The following is a 5233-nucleotide window of genomic DNA, read 5'->3' as shown; positions in this document are numbered from 1 at the left end:
GTATTTAGTCATATATATTCAAATAGTCACTTATGTTTGGTTAATTTAGCTATTTTTTGTCACGTTTTGTAGCAAGGCGGATATTGTTTTAGGGCGAATCTTAGAATTTCAATGCACGCATGCTAATTATGGAACACGTAAGTTAGCAACTTTTCTAAAGGATTCCGTCCCTCACCTGCAGGAGACTTGTTTCCCGAGAGGGTTTGACATGAACAGGTCAACGTGGAAGTAATTTTTCGTTGAATAGAGTTTTAAGTATATATGAATTTACCACTAGGTCACCATGGTACATAATTAGATTGTTTTAGTTTCATAATAATTTCTGGTTCTAAACTATAGATTGATCAGAGACAGCTTCACATAGAATGTTTATGCTCGACTGTTTGCCGATCAATTCATTTTTGCATCGATTCCCATCAGTCGCAACTCTCGGATTCTTCAGACCGAAGGAAACCAAAGGAAATCTGTTTGAACTTGAAATTTTTAAGCGGTATTGACTCATATATATTTTGTCTTAGAAGCGCGAGTAATAAACATTGTTAATGATGTTGTTAAAGAAAACATACACATACAAAATATAATCTTCCTTTCGTAAAATTGCATAATAACTCAATATACTTATTTAATTATTTTGATGGCGCTACTATAAAAACAAGAGGCGCTCCCCCCTCAGGCTTAAATCGGCTGTCTTCGAACAGCGGGCTTGTCCATGGCAAGTGTCATAAAAACAACAACAACAATTATTTTGAACGTATTTTGATAGAAAAAATAATTTTAGGTTCAAAAATTTTGGAATCTTTCAATCAATACAGTCTCAAGAAATTCTAAACTCTTTAGATACTTTTGTGGGCGATTTGTTATATATATATAGGAAATTTTGTAATTTTGTTGTTATTTGGAAACTTAATTACCCGTTAATAGATATTTTAATGAATTTCCGATTACATATGAGTGAAAAAATTAATTTTTTGATTCCACATTTTTAATACATCAAAAATCAATGGATCTAAAATTTGTCCATTTTCAGGCTAACGATTTAAATGCAAATATATGCTGTTTGTGTCAATATTCTACAATAAGAATATTCATCACTGTACTTGTTCATTATTAATTTAGATTGCCGATGACATACATTCATTTCTGTTTCATTTCAATAATCTTTGCCAAACATCTTTGATCCTTCCATTTACATTACTGGCAGTCTTGTGCAGAAAAAAATTTAGACATGGATAATGATTTACTCTAAATAATGGTTTTGATTTCTCGGATAAACATCTGTTTTCAAAGAAATAAATAATGAAATCTGTTGGCATAATCTACACGTTTCGGAACTTTTTCTTTCGGAAATAATCAAAAGGCTTTAATTATTTTGATATCTAACTTCTTTATTCATAACTGTAGTTGTAAAAAACTGTACTTTCGCATTAACTTTAGAGATTAAGTATATGGACTTTATATTTCTTTCCGCAAAAGTCTTATCTAACTCTTTGGTGTATGTGATTCATTTTATTCTTATCCAAGGTTTTGGTGTATTTGGTCCGTTTAATTCTTAATCCAAGTCTCTGATGTATTTCATCCGATTCATTCTTACCCAAGTCTTTGTCGTATATGAAGTTTTTCGAAAACAAATGTCTTTATGGGGAAGCTTCGAGAAGAGGCGATACAAACAATATCCTTCTTCTCATCAACATTTGATTCTAATTCCAAACTATTCGAATTATTATAAAAAATATCATGTATGTGATTAGATATACCAACTTTTTATAGATAAAAGGTAGAAATCAAGTTAAGTGATGCTTCTTAATTATATTTCATACCAATGTTCGTTTGCAGATAATGATGAAAAAGTGTTTTTTTTTTAATTCAAGACAAAAGAATTTTAAAGAATATTTTATCTAAAAAAAGTACCCACAGAAATTAAATCACTAACCTTTAGTTAAGAAAATGTGATTAAAATTTAACAGACCTCGGAGCTACGTTAGGATTCTAACCCAATTCCAGAAAACTACATCTGGAAATCGAAATATTAAAACTTTTTCTCGGAGGTTTATCTTTTTTCCCTTAAAAAACAGCATGAAAGCACTCAAAGAATTTCTTTTTTTTACACGGGAAAAAGAAGCTACACTAGCTTGTTATGTTTCTTGGATCTCTGTAAGAATGGTTTTCTTTAACTGTCACCTCAGGCTAAATCTTTGGAATTTCTCTCGTCGAAAACTTAAACCAATATACAATTGAAGATTATCGATTAAATTAAAAATATTTTCTTACTGAATCCTTTTTTATTTCCTTAATAATGTTATTTGTTAAGACATTGAACAATGGATCGAATAGAGTAATTTCGAACTTTTATTTTATTTGTGTTTTATACAAATATAATTCTTTATGAAGGTATTATTGAATGACTTTCGAGACTTACATTGTGATTGAAACAAATGGGTTTTTGAGCTTAATTTTATTAATGTCAAGAAAATGAAATGGTTTAATTGACTGATTCATATTTTATATCATTGAAAAGTAATAGATTTTCCAAGTGAAAGAAATGAAATTGCTGAGCTAAGAAAATTAACCCATAAATAATTTTAAAAATTGTTAATTGATTTTTTTTGCAAGAATCAAATCTGAATTGGGTATATATTTGAGATATTTATATTAATTTATATAATTTCCTTTTTCTATCTAGTTGCTCTATTGGGTTATTATGTTAAAATGCAAAACAGCAGACAAGTAAGTGTAAATTCCATTGATTGACGGATCTTCATGTTCGTTGCTTTTCCATATATGAAAACTTGCAGGAAAAAAAAGACTTTGATTGTCAAAAAAATTAAATATTTTTGGTTTTTAATGAATTTTAATGGTTTAAACAATGAATTGACCGTTATATTATACCTTGTTGTCAGTGAATATAGCAATTTAAAAGGGATTAATCTAGCAGAATGAAATTTAGTATGTGGCCTTAACTCAAAAAGAGTAGATTTATATTAAATTTTCGATAAAATATGCTACGAAGATATCTGCCTAATTATTTAACAGCCCATGTGTGCATAAATATCTCAAAGTCATAATACGCTAAATAGGGAAATAGACCATGATTTGGTCGATAAATGTGGTAATACATTGGCATTCCCAAAATTCATCAAAAGATACATTGCCTTTTGATTCGTCTACTTGTATGTCTGTGGATATATTGCTCCAGAAAAACAAGGCGCCAATTAGAATTTTTGGGTGTGTATTTACATAATTATATAGGAATAAATTCATCAAAAAAGTCTAATAATTACCAATTTGTTTGCTAGTTTGTAATTTAACATGTTAGCCAAATAGTATAACAAGATAGAAGAATGAAATTTAGTATTTCTTATTTTATTGGTTATGTTGTGTGCTAACAGATGTGTTACATCGGAATGCACTCAATTAATAATGATTGCAAATTTAAAATTCATTGGAATATTCTTCCTCTAAATACATAAAGGCATGTGCCGAAATAAAAATCACTAAGAGTGAAAAAAAGAAAGAAAGAAAAAGGATACATGAACATCATAGCCTGTACTACATGATACATAAAACAATAAATTTTGAAGAAAATAAAAAAAAAATGAAAGTAAAGTTATGAAAAGGAAAATAAATAAACAAGTAAATAAAATAAAAAATGAATGAACTAAAATCTATACTTATAATAAAGCTCAATGTGTGTGTGTGTTGGAGCTGTACAGGCCAGATCGTTTGATTTACAGCTATCAAATTTGGTGCATGTATACCTTGGAGTCGTAAATGTGCACCTGGAGTCCCTTTTTTTAAATTTTTACTTACAATTTAAATTATTAATTAAAAACTAACTTTCCCGCCAAAAAATATTCATTTCCCCCAACGCTTAATGAGTGAGGCTTCAGTTTTTCCCCCACGCTAATGAGGTTAGGCTTAACATTTTTCGACCGATTATTTCAAACGATTCTGTTTATTTTCTTAATGTTTGATGCATTTAAAATTAAATATTGCTAATTAATCGATCAATCAGATTCATTCTGAAGTACTTTTGAATTAAAACAAAACAGAATAAAAGAAATTAAAACTTTCTAATCTGCATAGCGTTACCCCAACTAGAGTAGAAAAGTTCACACATTTGCGTTACCATAACTAGTGTTGAAAATTCCAGCATGCGCATAGTGTTCTGATTGTTGACAACTATTTTCAACGAATGCGTACTTGATTTAAATTATGTTTAGGTTAATTGTATGCTTTTGTAATTAAATTGTATTCATGTTAGTTATATATATATATATATATTTCCTATGCTTATAATTTAAAGTACATCGTTTTTTAAGTAGTTTTTTTTAAACCTATTTTCAACCGATAATTTTAAACGATTCTATTTATTTTCTTAGTGTTTGATTCATTTAAAATTAAACATTGTTAATTAATCGATATGCTCATGACGAATCTGAGAAAATTTTGTTGCCAAATTCTTCAGATATTACATAAATTAAGAAAGATATTTTTCAGTGCTCATAAGGTTTAAATGCTCAGTGATTCTGTTTTCAATAACCATTTTATAAAAAAAAAATGCTTTGTTTCAGTAAAAAATATTATTATATTAATTGCAGATTGATCATTTCCATTTTAATTTAAAGCATAAATTCTATGGGAACTAACAGAGAATTAGAGGGATACATATTACATTATGACTGAAGGCCTTTATAATATTATGAGTGAATTATATAACTATCAAAATATGAAGTTTTAAAATATTAAGAAGCTATTAAAATAGGAATTACATTAAATATTTAATTATTAAAATTTTAACGAACATTAAGATTGGCGAACCGGCTTGTCGCCAAAGGCGGCTAGTATAAAATAAATCAAAAAGACAAAAGAAGATCCAGGAAGTCTCATAAACTGATATGTGTGGCAAAGAGGGTCTCGATTCTAAATAAGTCTGACTGATGCTTACACATTTAAGCCGGCGGAGAGAGACTTCGACATCATTTTGGAGTTTAGAGTGTTCCATTATCAGTTATTTTTTTACCTCTTCTAATTTTTATCATTTCTTGCTATCTTATATGACTTCTTACTTTGTCATTTGTTTATTACTTTTCAATTAATTGCTGTGCATATTTGTTTTTTTAAATAAAGTCCACCTACATCTATACCAAACTAGAAAAGGGCCACATGAGCTCTAGAAACGGATGTGTGGTGTGGTATTAAGTTCTTTTTTTACCTATTACTTCATAGGGCATAT

This window comes from Argiope bruennichi, chromosome 5, assembly GCF_947563725.1.
Source record: "Argiope bruennichi chromosome 5, qqArgBrue1.1, whole genome shotgun sequence".
In the NCBI taxonomy this organism is placed as follows: Eukaryota; Metazoa; Arthropoda; class Arachnida; order Araneae; family Araneidae; genus Argiope; species Argiope bruennichi.
This window is presented reverse-complemented; position numbering follows the sequence as displayed.